This window comes from Triturus cristatus, chromosome 1_1, assembly GCF_964204655.1.
Source record: "Triturus cristatus chromosome 1_1, aTriCri1.1, whole genome shotgun sequence".
Classification (NCBI taxonomy): domain Eukaryota; kingdom Metazoa; phylum Chordata; class Amphibia; order Caudata; family Salamandridae; genus Triturus; species Triturus cristatus.
Window position 1 is genome coordinate 364,158,184 of NC_140579.1, and position 21,275 is coordinate 364,179,458.

The window sequence follows — 21,275 nt, forward strand, 5'->3', positions numbered from 1 at the left end:
CCATGTCTGGAGCATAGCTTCATTACCATCCCTTTGATTGGAAGACTTGTATCATTCCACAGATCAATCAGTTAAGTACATTTTTCTTTTCTTGCCCTGGCCCGTGTGAGTGCATGTGTTTTCTAGTTTTCTGTCCCTTGTGCTGCTTCCCCACCGCACATATTCCACCCCCACCCACGCTCCCATACTGCTCAGCCCCGACCCGAATTCCTCCCTCAGCGTGTCTGTTAGGCCCCCAGATGCTCCCCATCTGCTTTTTTTTCCTGTTTTTTTTAACATCTCCCAAGATCCTTTGTTACTCCTCTACAAGCTCACCATCACTCGGTAATGCTGACGTGCTTCTCCTCACTCCTCCTCTGCTCACCCTCACTTCACAGTCCCATTTTCTAATAAATGTGAATTGCATTTTTTTGCGAAGTGCCTGGGAACTGCACTTTGCACATGTGTGGTGATGCATACATGTGTATATTTCATCATCACCCTGGGGTCTGCCATACTTATTGATGATGCTATTTGGCATCGACAACAAGCAATTGCAAGTACAAAAGGTTGGCTAAAGATTGACACATTTTGACTTTGTCATTGATTGGAAAGCAATTGGCTGTTAACAGTTAACGTTTTTTACGGATGATTCTTTCAAGTTGTTTTTCCAAGCAAGGCTATGGGAAGAAGAGGATCTCCAAATATTTATAATTAGGGATTTAACTCCAATTTACCGCTAAACTACCACCAAGAAAAATACACATTGTCTCCTCAACAAAAAAATGAAAAACTTTGTCTTGTTAGCATTATAATATGTTTATTTACAATAACACATTTTTCTAGAACCTTGACCTTTCTTTGAAAAGCCACTGGTTTACAATGAAATAATACCATATGATTGACATACAGTAGACATCCCACCCTTCCAAACTCAACTTTAGATGGGAAGGAGGTGTATAATTGGGTAGGCTAACTTTGTGTCACGTTATTCCTGCCAACATTCATTTCATTGGCTGTACTGCAGTTTCTAACTAAACAGCACTGCAGTTGTAAGTGAGGAAGCGCCTGTCAGCAGTTTGGCAACGGGAGCAGGAATACAGGAGGGCACCCTTGTTAAATCAACAAAAGTGGCAATCACCGCCAGGCATACATCGTCTTCAAGAGTGAGTTGTGTTTGCCCCGTGGTGAAATGTCCACAAATGGAACATTGTACTACCTCATACAAATAAGCAACAAAAAGCACTAACTAGGGCAGTGGTCAGACCATAACCCTATTCTAGGCCATTGTTAATGGGAAACTTTAAAATCCAATGACCATCCCAATGTGTTGCTATTTGAGTCCAATTATTATGTTATATTTTAATGATGGACAGCAAACCTTTGGGTATTTAGCATTTTTCTGGTTTGCCCCAAAGAGTTCCCCTAGCCAATCAAGTAGTCACGTGAAAATCGACAAAGCAGTAACATTACCGTCCACTACATTTTGTCAATCTCCGTCCACTACATTTTGTCAATCTCTGTGCAACTTCCCAAAAAACAAAACATTTGTCAATTGTATTGTGACCCTAACAGAATCCTACCTGTTTCAAAGGAATAGACTTTCTTAGCTCCACCCATTCCATGAAATGGGCTACAACTAATTTGGCATAAACTTTAGCATCATATCACCGAGAGTACCCTCCCTCACTTGAGATAGTTTGGTGAATTTGAATCCACATAACACTTTTTCCTATCTCTTAAGCTTCTAACACTTCTTCTAACAACTAGTCCCCCACATCTATTTATAGCTTCAAATTAAACTCCCCTGCCATTACTTGCCCTACTTTTAAAAAGTATTCAATTACATAATTAAAGTCATACCCCAGTGCATCAAGTTGTTTCTGGGCTGATTCCGTTGATGTGAAATTCATATATTTATCAGAGCCAGCATTTTGTGCCCAATAGCGCCAATATAGCCTTAGAGCCACCATAGCATGCTCTACCGGCCATTAAAGGCCCGCTCCAGTGTTAAAGGCCCGAGCCAAAGACAAGGGCAGAATGTTCCTACTTTTATTTCAATTACTGTTCCAATTTCCATTCGCATTCACAATTTCCACAAAAACGAAAACCTTTTTGTACTTGACTCCAAAATTAAAAAGCCACTAGATGAGATTTACAGTCGATGTAATTTTATCTATTATAAAAATATCAAAACTAATGGAGTGGTGAGTCATGTCATACTGATTGTGGAAACATTTCATTGGTAAATGGGGCAAAACAACGCAATTAACAGGAGACAGCAAAATACCGTGCTTAATGCTCCTTCAGTGGGACAGGTCTGAGCTCAGAAAGATTGCTACATTGTTTCGTGCCTTACAAAATTGTTAATTAATTCATGAAAATTGTCAACCCTGCCACCTCCCATCAATTAACACTCTCTGGACCTAACATCCCTCCATGTGTTTCCAAAAGACTGCTTCTTTTAATCATTATCTCCCTTTTCAATTCTGGCTACAGACTGATTTCTCAGACTGTTTACTTCATGTCAGCACAACATCAAACATACAACAGACAAAAGCGTTTATTACAAGTTATGCGGAATGAAATGAATGCATCTTTTCCTCTTTTAATTTCCATTCTGCATAATTGTGAAATGTGTGGTACTTCCTCAGCTACTTTTACCCGGTGTGGGAGAACCAAACACAATTTTTCATCCGGATAGAAAAACTCTCATGATGCTTTCTATGGCTGCAGCAGCCAAGTCTCATTCTGAGTTTAAGCTTTATAACCGGGGGAGGGGGGCATACAATGCTCCCCATGCTGGAGAAAAACTTTCCCTTCACTCCCTATTTACCCCACCCCTTTCGCACACTCCCCACGCCATCCACAGGCGTATGCAAACATTTACCACCTGCTCAGAGAAGGTGGTATATGTATGGGGGTTGGCCATAAAGAATCGGGGAGTCAGTGTGGTTGTATCAATGGATAAAGGAGTCCAACACGTCACTCCCCACTCCTTGGGGGTCTTACTCATAATTGCACTGTATTGGGTGATTTACCAAGTGGTGATGGTAAAATCTTGCATTATTTTACTGCCTGCCCAGTGCCAAACAACTCAAAATCATTGCCAAAGAGGATCTTTGGGTTAACCTGAATTAGCCATTCGACTTTTGTGGGGGGCTTTTGCTTTCAGTTTATCATTCATGTTTTGGCTCAGATTATAGTCTTTCACAGAGAAATACGTTGTCTGGCTCTATCCTGGTTGACTGGAATAAAGAAGCCCCTCTCATCCACGCAGAGCCAAAGTCAGTGTGCAAATTTAAGAGAGTATCTCTGGAGCCACGCAACATAACATGCTCAAGTATTGTACTTGTGGGCTATGCGGAGTCTGCGGGGTCCTTCTATTTCTGTCACATTATCTGGGTGAGGCATGTATGCCACCGGCCCCAAAGTCTAGTGGACAAACCATGGTGTTTCCTTGTCTCTGCGGTTCAGGCATGGTGTCAGCATTTCTGTCAAAGGCACGCAGGTGTAGGGAAGAAATATGGATGTCAGTTGATGGGGGCAGAGGCATTCTTGGAGAGAAAAAACAAGAGGTCATGAGGGACGTATTCAGCATTGTGGACACAATATTGTAGGGGGCCCACCCACATAAATGTCCCAAAGCAGGGAGCCAATTTTACTAATGGAATTAACTTTTCCTATACTGACATGGAGTCTTTCTTTTGGTGAAAATGTGTGCTTTCTGCCTTGATACTGTATGCAGCATCCAGCTGCCAAGAGAACCAGGGTGCAGCATGCCTGGTTAATTTTGCCAGTGGAATCACCTTTTTGACTCGTATTTTGAGAACTTCGATTTTTGTCCCTTTTTTTCCTCAACCATTAGATTGATTGGCATTCATATCTAATTTTTCTGCTGCCTTTAGCCATGATATTCTGTTTGGACATATTGTGTCTGATACTCACTTCTCAGTTACTACTTGAAACTGAATCATCCTGTATTCTTATTGGTTTGGAGGTTTTTTCATACTAGTTGATTAATTTATAGGACTCTTCTCAGCTCTTTGATCTTGTATCACTAACTGGGATAGTAGCTACTGCGAAAAAACCACACTTGCTTCAAACCCAAGAAACAAGGATTCAGTAAAGGCTGCTACCAAACAGGGTTGATAGGGCAGAGGGGACGGCGGGAGGGGGTAGGAAATAATGAAAATTTAAAAATAGCACTTACCTTTTTAGCACTGAGTGCTGGCCTCTTCTTTCTTCGTCATCCTGTCTGCACTCGGCAGGAAGCACACAGCCTCCCAGAACCCCCTGACCAATCACAATGCTGCCTTACAAAAGCATTTGTTTGGTCTGAGCTCCGTGGTTTGGCACTCATTTAGGAGCTGGCTGGCAGCCTGTGCATGTTCTCCACCCAGGATGTAATGCAGCCTGGGTGGAGAACATGCACAGTGCGCATGACGCTTTGGCTGGCCCAAGACGGCTGGCTAAAGCATCATGCGCTCTTTAGGTGCTGCCACGACTCATCCCCCTGTAACGCGGGGAGACCAGCCTCACCCGCCTGGCTTCAGCTGCAAGCTGAATACAAAACACAAAATGATAATAACAAACATTATTATCATTTTATTTTGAAGTTGAAGCAGGGGGGCGAGACTCCTCCGCCTTAGCGGAGGAGCCGCCACTGCAAGGATTAAGGAGTGTCCTTTGCATTCTGCTCTTGACAGTACCTGGAACTGAGACAAAACTTGCTCACATATGGGTCAACTACACCAACCCAGAAAGCCTAATAACTGATGCACCACACACCCGTCTCAATACTTTTCAGCTTTAATGTGCAGATGAGTCACTGAGCTCTGCCAGTCTCCATCTATAGAGGGTTGCAGCAGTGTCCCCATGCCTGTACACACACTGTGAGCTTTGGCCTTGCCTCTAGCTTTCAATGAAAGCAGCTGGCGTGTTCTGTGCTTGCTCAATGAGTTGTCACTTGGCCTCTACATGCAGGTCTCATCTCACCAAGTACACGCAGAACAGTGCTACTGGGGAGACCTGCATATAGAGGCCATGACACAGCTTGTTGAGCATGCTCAAAGCAAGGATATTGCTGTGACCTGTAGATAAAGATCAGTTCTTAGCTCTTTGATCATGGCAGAGCAGAGACACTACTACGACCTCAGACAGACAGAGGCTAATCGCAGCACAGATATGCATGAATGAATGAGGCATACAGTTGTGACCTCATGCAGAGCTAGGCCACATTACAGTTCAATGACGATATGTGTATCCAGATATAAGCTAGCTCCCAGATCACTTGCCCCTTACCCTCCCAAAACTAGCTTTTTACTGCTGTGCACCTGATCCAGCGTGGGACCGGAGAGAGAAAAAGAAGGAAATCATATAACTATCCTCCCTGTGTCGCAGACCCAACTTCACACTAGCTCATTCACACATGCAGTCATTGGTGGGGCATTATAACACCAACACTCACACGTCTCCACTCACGAGTCTGCACACAGGAGGGATGATGATATCGCGCTGGACATGTGGGGGGGTACCTTATAACCTAAAGGGAAGAAAAAATTATTTTACAGAATATACATTAACATTCGCCTCCTATAGATTCCTAATCTCAAACATCAAGGCACTCCACCCACTTGGTCGACGGACCAATTAGTTGGATTGGTTGATGGTGATTTAGAACCAGCTAAAACACATTTTAAGACTCAGAATCTTTTATTCTATTTAACGAAAAATCACAAACTCATAATTTCTGTTAATCAATATTTGCTTATCTAAAATTTCATTGCAATTAATATTAGCATTTGTTTCATCAAAAGTTTTAGAATTTTCTAGATCAATTAATTAAAATCGCCGGACATTATATTTAACTATTCTTGCTATCTGGATTTTCTCTAATTCATTGGCTCTACTTAACCGAATTAGCCATTAAATTGTCCAAATAAAGCACGTCAAAGCTCAAAGTCCGAAAGTTCTTTGCTCAGCACGTTACAGTCCCAAAGATCTCCATAGGACCAGAAATCGTGCAAGCATAAGTCATCGCCAGCATAGACAGCATCGACCGCATCCACCGCAACTACCCCTCCCTATTCTACTACTCTTTTCATAGTAAATTTCAGGATAATGTGAAACAATTTTAGGCGGAGAAAGTCTGTGATTGGCTGATCGAAAACGTCCGATTTTTGTTCATTTGGTTTCTCAAGGATTTTACTGTTTCACTCCCGGAGATGACATAGTCCTTATGTTACAAAGTCTTGGTTTTACTTGTATGATTCGATTGTTCATTTTAAACCGGTTTTTACTATCCATGCCTTTGGCAGCCCCCCAAGATCCTATCCTTGACTGAGGACATGGTGTACAGGGTTCGTTCGGAAGTTCACGGAGCCATCCGAGTCTGCGCAGTAGGTATCGCGCTCACGAGACGGTGGCCACTTCTGAACTAGATTTTCGACTCCATTTTGTGGTATGCCCAAATGCTAATTTAAGCGAAACAAACACAAAGGAATAATTAATACAAAGAAATAATGATTCTAATGTTATACCCTCACTATTCCCTTTTTATATTAGTGTTTTCCTAGCATATAGCGACATTTAAAGCGATAATATTCACCTTTTGGATCCACTCAGGTATGAAAACATCACATAAGCAACATAAATCATGCGATATCTATACCACATGTACTACTATTAATATGCGTACATATTTTAATCATTTGAGTTATTTTGCTATGCAAATAGCAATTTCCCACGTGTAATTTGTGTATGCAAAGGTTGGGTTAGGATAACACACCACACTGTTAGTAAAATTATAATCAGTAAGGTATATGGTTAGTCTTTTCATGCAAAAATAGAGGAGGTATACAAAATTTCATTCTACCTGCTCCATCAATCCCCCCTTTGGTGATTTTTAACATCACCACATTACCTTTACATTTGGAAAAATTTAGTAAATGGAAATGAATTCAGTTCTCTTAACATTTTGTTAGTTCACATTACTGTTTCACCTGTTTTCTCTTCTCTTGCTTTTCTATACATGTTCTCTTTCCACTCTTCTAATTCTACTTCTTCAAATTCTCTTTCTTTTCTTTCTTTCTCTCTTTTCTTTACAGTTTCTCTTTTTATGTCATTTCGTAATTTTCTTCTTTTGCTACATAGACATCCTAATCTTAAAATTAATACTAACATAATCACACATGTTACTGGAAATAGAATTTTACCAATAAAGGTACTACCTAATTTTAATAAAAAGTTCTTAATAGTAGAAAACTTTTTCCCAATCTTTTCCACAATACCTTCAGCCTCCAGTGGAACAATCTCCTCATGCAAATCAGTTATATTTTTAATATACGTCTTCAAATCTTGACTTTTGTCAGGAATGTAAGTACAACAATGTTGAACCTTCAGCATTCCACAGACTCCACCCTCTTTTGCCAAAATGATATCAAGGGCAAGTCGATTTTGCATTACCATGGCTCGCATGGCAACCATTTCAGTGTTTACCAATAAAAACCCTCCAGCAGTGTTTGTTGACAAGCGATCCACTACTGTTGATAATTTTCTAATTTTATGGGCATTCAGAGATATTCCCACTGCTGGTATCAGTGCTCCAAAAATGTCTCCTACAATTTCTGACCAAGATTCTATCCTTCTACATCTTAGTTGTCTACCTATTTCATGTGCACCATCTTTTCCTCTTCCCACATGGAATATCTTTGGGAAAACCAGGCCTAGATAACATGTGCCATACCAGTGATCTGGCAATCGATAATATGCTTTGTTCCCGCAGATAAAATATAATCCAGGAAAAGCCGGATCATTTCCTCCTTTAAATCCCCATCCTCCCATGATTCTATAAGTATCATGGCAATCACTTGTGCCTACAAAATAATTATCATATGCAGTTTGATTCCTTCTAATACACAACTTCCCTTTCTGAGGCCAATCTAAAGCCATTGTTGGACTAGCTTCTCCTTTCAAATGTTTCTCTCTTTCAACATCCCAGACTGTCCTTTCATTTTTTCCCTCAGGTACCTTCTTTTGCATCTTCAATCCTCTTTCTTCTACCATGTCTAAAAAAGTTTTCTCCTCCTTCTTTAAACTACAAGTTAGATTGTTTCTAAATATTGACTCTAATGTTAATTCTTTAGTTTATAAGAAAAATTCACCTAACACTTTAGCAGGTTTTACTTTATTCAGCTTGTTAACTACAGGTATTTGTGAAAATATATTATCTACATCAGAAAAATAATATTCTAGTTTCCCTATTTTATAAAACAAACTTGCTAATACACTACAGGTTATTCCATATGTCACAGGGAGATGATGATATGTCACTCCCTCAGATACTGATGCAGGCAACTGCATGCAGACATAACAATCTCTCACGCCCATTGTCTTCACATATTCATATAATAATTTTGAAAAAACATTGTTAGAAAAATCAGTTATGGACCTATCTTTATGTAAATAATTTCTATCTATTTTAGTCGGGTAAATATTTTGAATCTTTTCTTCATTAGTCTTATTTTCGCCATGACCTTCTATTGTTTCTAATGTAACCTTAAATGAAACCATCAAAGCTAACGCACTCCACAGAAGCATTAGTAATCCTGTACAACAACAACACATTTTGAACCATCTTCTAAGGAACACACATTTAGATTTTCTATTTTCTGTGTCTGCCATTTCGGAAAATGACCAGTGTCTTTTGACTTAGCCTCTTCTACTTCACAACTAGTTTTGTCTAACCCAAGGCTCTAAGCACCTACTTGGTTCTTACAGATTATGTCTTTTCTGGTAAATTATTGTTTCTTCCTTCAGAACACTTTTGGTCTCATCAGTTTGGCATTTGATCGTCTTTCACTTTTCTTTCGTAATCTTGATGCAAAATTTCCTGAACATCCGTCTCTTCTCCGATGTCGGACAGGATAAATCTCAGGATTTCCGATTCTTCTTCTTCCTCAACCACTCCTGGTACAGTCACCTCTAGATCCCCTTGGCTGTCTGACTCTTCTTTTACTTCAGGCAGTGCCACATATGACCATTCCGGTGACTTATACTTCTGGTTAGGTTTTCTTGTTCTCTTACTTTCTTCTACTGTTATTTCTTTCATGTCTTTTATTTTCTCTTGACTAGACACTTCATTCACCTGTTCCCCTCTAGATGAATTTACTCGTGTCAATCTGTATCTTAATCTCTTCTCCTTGTTTGGCCAAATGTCATCCCTTGCTGGCCTTTTCAACTTACTTCCTTTTTCATTTTTCTCAGTTCTCCATTCTCTTTTCCTCAGGACTCGACCTTCTAGTATTTCTTCATCACTGTCCTCTGATTCAGTCCCAACTTGACCTTTACCTTCAGTAGTCTTTCTTTCTACCAATTCCTTTTCATTACCTACTTCTGTCCCTCCTCGTGGTTCTTCCACACAATCTTCCTGCTGACTAACTGTCCCTTCTTCTACCTGGATGTGTGATTTCCCTACAACTCCTCGGGGGTCTTCCGCAAAAATCTTTCCCTCACTCTCTGTATCTGGTACCTTACCATCTATTTTTGTTATTTCAGGTGGAATTTCTCTCGAATTTTCACTCTGTACTTCTTTATCAAGGGTTTCTTTGACAGTCTCTTCACTGTTTATATTCCCACTCTTGTGTGATTGTACTGGTTCAGTGTCTGATTCTGAGCTGGTGTCAGAAATCTGTAATTTTCTCCTTAGAGGAAGATTCTCTGGTGCAATAACTGGACTTGGTTCTAACTCCCCCCTTTCAGGAGTTTGTCTTGTTCTTATTTCTTCAGTATCTGATTCCGAACTTGTATCTGATTCTTCAAAGTATTCTCCTTCCTTGTTATCCACTGGGTTTGGAATTCACAAGGTGTGACTAGCATGAATCCAGCATATTTTACAGCTGTTGTCGTGGTCAAAATCACCTGACGTGGTTTTCCCCAACGTGGGACCAAACAGTTTTGTCTTCTGTGCACTTTTATTCTCACCCAGTCTCCTGGGGTCAAATCATGAGCTGGCTTCTTTTCAAGAGTGGTGGCATCCGATCCAACCTGATGGAACACAGAATGAACGGAATCAGCCAACCCCTTGCAATAATCCAACACCAAGTCATCAGATATAGGCAATAGCTTGTTGACTGGTGTGAAACCATGTCGCATTGCTCTTCCCATGACAATTTCATGGGGACTCAAACCTGTATTCCTATCTGGAATAGATCTAATAGTCATGAGTACCAGAGGCAGGACATTAGGTCATTTCAAACCTGTGGCTAAACACATTTTTCCCAGTCTATTTTTAATGGTGCCATTTACTTGTTCCACCACACCAGAAGCCTCTGGGCGATAGGTACAATGTAGTTTCTGTTGTGCATTCAATGCTTCACAAATTAATTTCATGATTTCATTATGAAAATGTTTTCCTCTATCTGACTCGATCGTAACTGGAAAACCAAACCTAGGAATAAACTCTCTCAATAATAGCTTGGCTACTGTAATTCCATCACTTCTTCTTGTTGGATATGCTTCCACCCATCGAGAGAACAGACAAACCATCACTAAAATATACCTCAACCTGTTACAGGGGGGCATTTCAATGAAGTCAATCTGCATTCTGGTGAAAGGCCCTCCTTCTCCTATCGTTCCCAGACTTACCACTGTTTTTCTTCCAGGATTGAATTGCTGACATATGAGACATCTTTGACAAAGGCTTTCAGCTACAAGTCTAAATTTTGCATTATACCCTGTCTGTTTGAAAAGTCTGACCAAAGCATCTCTTCCTACATGTGCTTGTCCGTGATACATCCGTGCCATGGCAGAAACCATGCTATCAGGCATAGCTGGTCTTCCATCCCGATAAACCCACACATGATCTGTTTCCCGTGGTGCACTGTCTCATTTCCTCATCTCCTGCTTCTTCCTGCAACTGCCTCACTTCTTCCCATGTATTCACGGTGTTAGTAAACAGCAAGGGACATGAATTCATTTCTCTTTCTCTTCCCCGATTCATAGAGTTCTGATTACGTGCGCAATATTGAGCCATATCGTTGGCAAATTGATTGCCAGCTGAAATATAGTCGATGGACTTCGAGTGAGCTGCACGTTTCACAACAGCTAACTGCGTAGGCAGCTGAATCGCCTCAAGCAATTTTGCAACCACTTCAGCATTCCTTATAGGAGTTCAACTTGATGTCAAAAAACCCTCTTTGGGACCAAATTTGCCCAAAGTCATGCACTACGCCGAAGCCATATTGACAATCGGTTATCACAGTCACTCTCACATTCTTTCCCAACTTACATGCTCTTGTTAATGCAAAAAGTTCAGCAACCTCGGCTGATTTTACTCCTTTCAGGCAAGATTCTTCCAATACAGCTGCTACCGTGCATACTGCATATGCTGCACTCAGAATTCCCTCATCCGTTCTCAAGCATGATCCATCCACGAACATCACATAGTCACTTTCTGTCAAGGGTACATCTTTTATATCAGGACGTGGTTTGGTACAGAAATCAAGCACTTCCAAACAGTCATGATCCACATCGTCTCTGACTTCCACATTCTCAGCATCAGGCAATAACGTTGAAGGATTCACATTCAGACATCTTACAAGGCTCACATTCATGGCACCTAGGATGACTTTCTCATATTTAGTCAGACGACTATGCGTCATGAACTGAGTGCGGCTCCTTGTTAAAAGGATTGCCACGTCATGAGGTACAAACACTCGCACAGGATATCCCATCACGATTCTTTCACTCTATTCCAAGCTTTTACAAGTGGCTGCTACAGCTTTCAAACAACCACCAGGCAAGGCTACAGCTACAGGGTCTAATATAGCTGAGAAATATGCAATTGGCCTCCTCAGTTTTGCATGTTTCTGTATTAATACAGAAAGTGCACATCCATTTCTTTTGCTGCAATAGAGTTCAAACTCTTTCTCATAGTCAGGCATGCCAAGTGCTGGTGCTTCACACAAACTGTCTCTCAATTGTTTAAAGGCTGTTAACTCTTCTTTATTTAATTCAATGGGGTCTTTTACATCACTTCTCGTCAAGCGTACCAAAGGTTTTGCAATCAGGGAAAAGTTACTTATCCACTGGCGACAATATCCAACCATTCCAAGAAACATTCTCACTTCTCTTTACGTCATTGGGGCTCTCATTCCTTTTATTATCTTGATTCTATCTGCAGTTACTTTTCTCAGTCCTTTTTCAATTTTGTGGCCTAAATATTGTACTTCTTTCTGACATAATTGCAATTTCGATGGGGATACATTAAGTCCTCCATCTGCCAAATGATTCAGCAATGCAATGTTATCCACTACACAAGCTTCTCGAGTTCTTGATGCCACGAGCAAGTCGTCTGTATATTGGACCAGAACTGAACTTTCAGGCATTTTTAAATCTTCTAAGGACTTTTTCAATATCTGATTGAATATTGAGGGACTCTCTGTATACCTCTGTGGGATTCGGCACCATGCCAAAATACGTTCGCCAAAACCGGAATGCAAAAATCTGTTGGCTGTCAGGGTGCAATGGAATGGAAAAGAAAGCATGACACAAATCAATCACTGTATACCATTCCGCATCGTGAGGTATCTGATACAAAATCACAGATGGATTTGGTACAATGGGACAACATGATACAACGATTTTATTTATTTTTCTCAGGTCTTGCACTATTCTAAATGTTCCGTTCGGCTTTTTCTGGCCCATAATTGGTGAATTACATGGACTGCTCATTATTTCTCTCAGAATACCTTGCTTAATCATCTTGTCTATTATGGGAGTAACTCCTGTAAATATCTTGGGTGTCAATTTGTACTGTGGATTATTTGGGTAACTTACTCCTTCTTTTACAGCAATTTTTACGGGATCTACATTTTTCATTAATCCCACATCTTCTCCTGTGAAATCCCATACCTTTGTTTTTACTGTCTTTTTCAATTCTTGAGGCAGCTCGGGATTAAATACAGCAAATGCCTCAGTAATCTCAGGTTCCACATTAGCCATAGTCATTTTATACAGTACATCCTCATCTGGAGTCTCAAATGCTATACCATCTGGAGTACAAAAGATTGTGCAATTCATCTTGCACAGTAAATCTCTCCCTAACAAATTTACAGAGCTTGAATCGCACACGACAAAACGGTGCATTTCGGAAAATTTCCCTATGTTAACTTTAACTGGTTCAGTGAGATATGTTTTTATCTGTCTATTGGATACTCCAACTACTTGGATTGTTTCGTCCGAGAGGGGAAGATTTTTAACATCAGCTGACCTAACAGTTGAATGAGTAGCACCAGTATCTACTAGGAAAGTAATGTTTTCGTCATTTACCTTTCCATCCACAAATGGGCCTGTCTGGTCTACTTCTAGGGTTGCGCCAAGTACGCACTCCTCTTCCTCCCCTCGGCACCGTCAATAACTTTCTTCTGACTCACTCTCAGCGCGTTGTAGCCAATACTGCGAAACAGCACTAGCGCGCGGCAGTTTAGTTACCTGTTCTTCGTTGTAGAATCCTGTCTCATTACTGTATTTCTGAGGATTTACGCTCTGTGGAAAAGGCAGTTTTGGCACCTGATTCTTTTGGGCAACAACCTGCTGCTGTCGTTGCGGTTGACAACTCACCTCATTCTGCACCTGTGGATTCAATGATGCATTATCACCATTAGCACTTGGGGGAAATTTACACTCAGTTTTCCAATGCCCTATCCTTCCACAATTATGACATGGCCATTTCTTTTTGGCTTCATCTAAATTAATTTGTTCTTGCCCTTTTCCAATGCTAGGGTTTTGTCTCATGCCCATATTATTTGCTTGTTCAATCAATTGGGCTTCCCGTCTCTCTGTTACTTTTACTTGAGCCCACATAGCTTTTTTTTTAACTTACGCTGTTTGGCTTCAATCTCATCACTAAAATACTTTGCATGTCTCAGTACTTCATCTATCTTTTTATTTTTGCCAATCTACTGTATGTTGTTTAATCATTTCACTTACTTCAGGTCGTAACCCATACACAAATCGATATACAAAATGACTCAGATCTTTCTCACTCAAATTTTCATCACCACTAAACTGTTTAAAGGCAAGAATCAACCTTTCGTAATAAGTATGTACGGATTTCGCTTCTTGATGAGTTCTATCAATCTTTACCCAATCAGTTTCTTTAGGAGGTACTTTATTTTTCAAAAAGGTAATCACTTGTTCATATTTTCTCATTACTTCTGGATCAGGGGCACCTGTTTTTGGATCTCTGGGGTATTCTTGTGTAGGCCAGCTTATCGTTATTTTACATTCTGTCCATAAATCTGCTGGTACAATTATGTCAAATAGGCTATTCAAACCAATCCATAGAACTTTTGATAATTTTACAAACCTGTCTACCTGCCTATACCACTCGACTGGCTTCTCGCGCAGTCGTGGAAAATCATTGGTAAATGACAAAATATCTTGTCTGGTCCAGGGGACATGTACATAGCCTCCACCTGGAATCTCTCTCATGGGACACTCAGTTACTACCTTTTCCTTTTCTCTTACCGGGTAACTGTAAGCGTTTTATCTGTTGCATCTTCTCGTTTTCGAAACCATCTACTTTTCCATTTTTCTACATCGCCCCATTTTCTCAGTAAAATAATTAAATCTTTACTCTGAGTTGTTCGTCCTGTAGTATTCAAATTTTCAATGTCCTTTTCAAAAAAATCTACTCAGTATGGTTTTTGCAATTACTTTACCTTTTCGAAGTCAATACCCATTTCATTTTCTACTTCTTCTAATCTTTCATGTAAATTTCTCGCTCTCCACGTTATACTTTTGCATAAGAACATTAATTCTTCATCCTGATAGGTTTTTAACTTTTCCGTAGGAATAGTCCCTACTATTAATTCTTCTAACACTATTTTTAATTTGGACACATCTAAAGGTCTAGGCTCAGCATCTTTTTGCTGTAAACTTCTTAGCCATTCACTTAATTCATCAGAAGTAGGACCTACGGGAATCATTTCATTTCGTGTCTGTTCTAAACCTTTTGGTGATCCTGGTACTGACTCTGTCGTCATTATTGCTCTATTTGTTAGACTTTGATTTACTGTCAAATTTTTAGGAGTACTTTGTTCGAACATCCCTACCGTTTGTCCCCATGAATTTTCTCTTGTATGGCTTCTTTGTATTTCATTTTCTCTGTTACCGTTATAAGGAATCGTCAGACAATGCTCACTATCCTTCTGTTTGTCAAAAATCGGCATTACAGGTCCTATTGTTACAGGAACAGTTACAGCTTCCATATTTTTAGTCAATTCCCTAATCTTCTCAGTTAACTCTAAAGTGGTTCCAGCTAATTCTACTGAATTTTCATTTGCCAGTTTACTGGGTTGAGTATTGTCTGTTTCTCTGAGAGGATTATTTCTTCCTACCTCATGTGATACTATATCAAATGCTATATTCTGTGGTGATTCTTTTACCGGGGCATTTGGTGTCAATAATGTGAAATTTGGTTGATACGGGGGTGGATTTTTATAAAGCATGTCTTCGAGAACATCATCCTCCAACTCATGCACACCATACTTATAACCTTCTGATCCTGTATTATTTCTCTTTTCGGTACATTTTCTACTAATAGTCTCTTCAACATTTCTCACAGGAAACAACCCATCAGTCATATTTGCACTTCGCCATCTCTTCATTCTATCATCATGATTCTCTTGTCCATATAATCTGCCAAACATATATCTGTACCTTCCACCACTCTGTTGCCGTTCTCTGTCATGCATCTCATCTTCCCATTCTGTCAATGCTTCAAACTGTGTAGGTCTAGGTCTCGGTTCTAATTTCATCATTCTTTCTCTCAAATTTCTCAAAACCGCTAACTTAAATGAACCATGTTCTGGAAATGCTAAAACTCCGTCATCTTTTGCATACTTCGCCCAATTGTCTAACCATATACATGTTTGATATCCATATTTCGCAACCATAAAGGATGCAGGTGATTTCGCTGGAGGAAGCAACTGTCCCTCTCTAGTCACAATCGGTTTGTCCTTTTTAAATAAGTTCTTGATTTTACCGAACCAGGAATGTTTCTCTTTTTCTGGTGGATCGTAATACATCATTTTCTCTTTTCTATATCACTAGATTTCTTCTACGACTATTTTGTTTGTTTTATCCAATCGTAGCGCGACTCTCACTAACGCACCAATCCGGAGCGTCTATGTCACTTTTGCAATTCTCCAATCCCAGGGCGACTCACACTAACGCACCCATCCGGGGCATCTACGTCACCCTGTAATTCTCCACTCCTAGCGCGGCGCACACCAACGCACCAATCAGGAGCGTCTACGTCCCTTACTGACTAACCAATCCCAGTGTGGTCTTTCTGACGTCAGCTTTTCTCGCTACTCCTGCTTCTGCTGACCCCTCCTTTACAAAATTTATCGGCAATCTTTTTTACATTCACTTTTTACTAAACCTCTGTTAGTAACGACATAAAAACGCCCCCATTATCGGTTTCGCTAACAAAAGAGATAGTCTTGACCTTTTTCACAAGAATTCCGTCTTTCCCGAGAACAGCGAACAGTCTGCCCTACTACAGAATCATTACATTCGTCGATAAAGTAGCACTTCCCTCTACCTTAACCTTCGAGCAAGCATTAGCTAACCATTTCTCTAGCAATAGAACATCTGTTGGAGACCCAATGCTCCTGAGAATTAAAACCAGAGTTTCACAATTAACCTGAATGCTATTTCATTTACACACATTCATACGGAAAATGTAGTTCATTCACACAGAATCCTGTCTTTCCCGAGAGCAGCGAACAATCTGCCTACTACAGGATTTTTACACTCGTTAATAAAGTAGCACTTCCCTCTACCTTATCCTTCTAACAAGCTTAGGGAACACCTATTACCTTTCCAGTGATAAGCGTAATCAGAGTGCCTTTTGGACTCCTGGTACTTAAGACCAAAATTTCACAGGTGGCCTTCGCTACCCATACACTTCTTTCATACAGAAAATATCCCTAATGGCAACACACGACGATGTTACCAAATCGAACCCAGACAATGCGTCGTGCAACTCCAATCATCACACATTTCCCCCGTGTACCTACAGGGCACAACAATTCCATCTTTCCCGAGAGCAGCGAACAATCTGCCCTACTGCGGAATCATTACAAAATTCCGACTTCCTACATCCCAGAAGTCGTCAAACAACATTGAACGCAACGCAACTCAACATAAAGTGTTAATACATAAACCAATACTTATCCAACATCCACAATCAATAATCAATATTCTAAATAGGAAAATTAATAAGCAATAATCAAATCAATAAGCAATAATCACCAAACCAATGCAATAAAACCATCATCCTGCTACCAGAAAAACTGATCCAGCGCGGGACCGGAGAGAGAAAAAGAAGGAAATCATAAAACTATCCTCCCTGCGTCGCAGACCCTACTTCACTCTAGCTCATTCACACATGCAGTCATTGGTGGGGCCCATAACACCAACACTCACACGTCTCCACTCACGAGTCTGCACACAGGAGGGATGATGATATCGCGCTGGACATGTGGGGGGTACCTAATAACCTATAGGGAAGAAAAAGTTATTTTACAGAATATACATTTACATTCGCCTCCTATAGATTCCTAATCTCAAACATCAAGGCACTCCACCTACTTGGTCGACGTACCAATTAGTTGGATTGGTTGATGGTGATTTAGAACCAGCTAAAACACATTTTAAGACTCAGAATCTTTTATTCTCTTTAACGTAAAATCACAAACTCATAATTTCTGTTAATCAATATTTGTTTATCTAAAATTTCATTGCAATTAATATTAGCATTTGTTTCATCAAAAGTTTTAGAATTTTCTAGATCAATTAATTTAAATCGCGGACATTATATTTACCTATTCTTGCTATCTGGATTTTCTCTAATTCATTGGCTCTGCTTAACCGAATTAGCCATTAAATTGTCCAAATAAAGCAGGTCAAAGCTCAAAGTCCGAAAGTTCTTTGCTCAGCACGTTACAGTCCCAAAGATCTCCATAGGACCAGAAATCGTGCAAGCATAAGTCATCGCCAGCATAGACAGCATCGACCGCATCCACCGCAACTACCCCTCCCTATTCTACTACTCTTTTTATAATAAATTTCAGGATAATGTGAAACAATTTTAGGCGGAGAAAGTCTGTGATTGGCTGATCGAAAACGTCCGATTTTTGTTCATTATGGTTTCTCATGGCTTTTGCTGTTTGATGACATAGTCCTTATGTTACAAAGTCTTGGTTTTACTTGTATGATTCGATTGTTCATTTTAAACCGGTTTTTACTATTCATGCCTTTGGCAGCCCTCCAAGATCCTATCCTATCCTTGACCGAGGACATGGTGTACAGGGTTCGTTAGGAAGTTCACAGAGCCATCTGAGTCTGCGCAGTAGGTATCGCGTTCACGAGACGTGGCCACTTCTGAACTAGATTTTCGACTCCATTTTGTGGTAGGCCCATATCCTAATTTAAGCGAAACAAACATAAAGGAATAATTAATACAAAGAAATAATGATTCTAATGTTATACCCACACTAATCCCTTTTTATATTAGTGTTTTCCTAGCATATAGCGACATTTAAAGCGATAATATTCACCTTTTGGATCCACTCAGGTATGCAAACTTCACATAAGCAACATAAATCATGCGATATCTATACCACATGTACTACTATTAATATGCGTACATATTTTAATCATTTGAGTTATTTTGCCATGCAAATAGCAATTTCCCACGTGTAATTTGTGTATGCAAAGGTTGGGTTAGGTTAACACACCACACTGTTAGTAAAATTATAATCAGTAAGTTATATGGTTAGTCTTTTCATGCAAAAATAGAGGAGGTATACAAAATTTCGTTCTATCTGCTCCATCACACCCATCTCTCTTTCTTTCTCCCTTCCTGCTTCCTAGGCTTTGACATATGTGGCTTAGCTTTCCTGATAATACATAAATATATATACAAATTCAGCAAACACTTAAAACGTGATGGGAGGATGCTTGCAATAAGTATAACCACTGGCAATCACTTGGGGTAGCGTTCAAACCCATCATTCTTTTACCCACCATGCCATCCTAGATTAGACCCAGCCATATTCAAATCAGTCTTGACCCTTCCCCGATAGGAACAGTCCAGTCCGAGATGAACCGGAACACAAGCAACCAGGGACTGGTTTTTCCCTGATTGGTATCTTCAGTCGGTCTAACTTGGCTCCAGTGGCACAGTGAGGGACCCACATCTGGGCATACTCGTGGGCACATAGAGGACGGTACATCAAATACACAAAAGGTGATGGGAGGATGCTTGCAAAAATTCTAACCACTGCCAATCACTCTGCATACTATTCCAAACCATTGTTCTTTTGCTCATCAAAGTTATTACCATTATTGTGATAGATGAGGTTTACATAGTGGTTGTACTTAATTAATTGCCTTCTTTTGTAAAATACAGCTGTGCGTGTCTTCTATTTCCTAGCTCCCGGGTGAGAGTTTACACATCTACAAATAACCTATGTGAATAAGAGTTTCTTTGGTAGGGTGGTCTGACTCATAACACTCTGAATCTGGATGAGCCTAATTCGTCATTCGTGGATGCAACATGCATTACTTCTTGTGACTAAGGAGATCTAACTGGGTGTGCCACTTGAAATGGGGAGGTACATGACTGGAGTGGGTACAGCCTTTCACCTCTTCATCCATTAAATCATAACCTCCCTCAGGGTCGGCTGGATGTAAATGTGGCGCACCACCTAATCCATTGGACCCCGGCCCTTTTAACCCACTTATCAAACTAATATTATGGGCCAAATGCAAAAAATATGAAGCAAGAAGCATATGTGAAAGTGTACAGTTTGTAGGTAGCTGAGAAAATAGTTAGTGTTGTTACTTCTTAGGCTACCATGTGAAAATGTAAAACAACCAGTGTTTGCTACTGTACCTGGTGTAAATCACATTTAAACCCTCTGCGGAACGCATTTGCAACTTGTTTCACACATCACACAATTTATTTATTTTGAAATTTGTAGAGCGCGCAGCTACCTCCGACTGAGATGTCCGGGCACTAAGGCAGTCGAGTAACACAGGTCTGTCTCCCCGTGGTTTGCCGTGGACTTGGTGGGCGGCATTCTTGTGCAGGGCAGGACGCGAGAGTAGCGCTGTTATTCCCCTGGTGTGAGCTTCTAGCTGCTTACGGCACTCAATGGAGCAGAAGAGTTGCGTGGTGGGTTCAGAATCGGCGAACCTTACCTGACGCCCTGACGCTCTCCTCACCTCCTGGCATTTTCTTCCTTGGGTTGTTGACGCTGTGGTCTCCTCCGCCGCCATTACCACGCTGGCCGCTGTGAGGGGGGACTACAGCCCCCAGAGTCCTTGGAGGCACTTCCTGCTTCCGCCTACCAGCGCGCCCGGAGGCGCTTAAAATCGAGAGGCTCCCTCGGTGGAGCGGGGGCATTTGGCAGAATCGGCGAACCTTACCTGACGCCCTGACGCTCTCCTCACCTCCTGGCATTTTCTTCCATGGGTTGTTGACGCTGTGGTCTCCTCCGCCGCCATTACCACGCTGGCCGCTGTGAGGGGGGACTACAGCCCCCAGAGTCCTTGGAGGCACTTCCTGCTTCCGCCTACCAGCGCGCCCGGAGGCGCTTAAAATCGAGAGGCTCCCTCGGTGGAGCGGGGGCATTTGGCAGAATCGGCGAACCTTACCTGACGCCCTGACGCTCTCCTCACCTCCTGGCATTTTCTTCCTTGGGTTGTTGACGCTGTGGTCTCCTCCGCCGCCATTACCACGCTGGCCGCTGTGAGGGGGGACTACAGCCCCCAGAGTCCTTGGAGGCACTTCCTGCTTCCGCCTACCAGCGCGCCCGGAGGCGCTTAAAATCGAGAGGCTCCCTCCGCGTCGCGGGACGCGCGCAGGCGGCGCCGGGCTAAGCCCGGGCAAAGGGCGGGCCCTCTGTGGCCCTCAGAGGCCAGAGGAGGCCGGGCAGGGCCAGAGACGCTGCTTCTAGAGGACTGTGATATATAGCACAGGTAGTGGCATACATTAGTAGTAGGTCTGGACTTGTATATTTTTTTCGTACATAGGTTTTAAGTGTTTTCGTTTAATATATAACACCAATAGTATATGGTGTAATTGTTCTTATAATTCAGTCAGCTTTATTGGGGGCTGTGCCTGTTGACAATATGTCGAAACCTAAGCCTCCTTCTGGACCGCGTACTTTGGATAACTATTTGGTCCAGAAGGTTAGCAAGATAAATTCTGA

General features: G+C 41.2%; 1 protein-coding gene across 1 annotated transcript in view; it reads right to left on the bottom strand.

The window, feature by feature from the left end:
• The window catches only part of LOC146870217 (guanylyl cyclase-activating protein 2), a 352,891-nt gene that overhangs the window by 312,235 nt on the left and 19,381 nt on the right, over nucleotides 1-21,275 (bottom strand). The window lies entirely within an intron of this gene.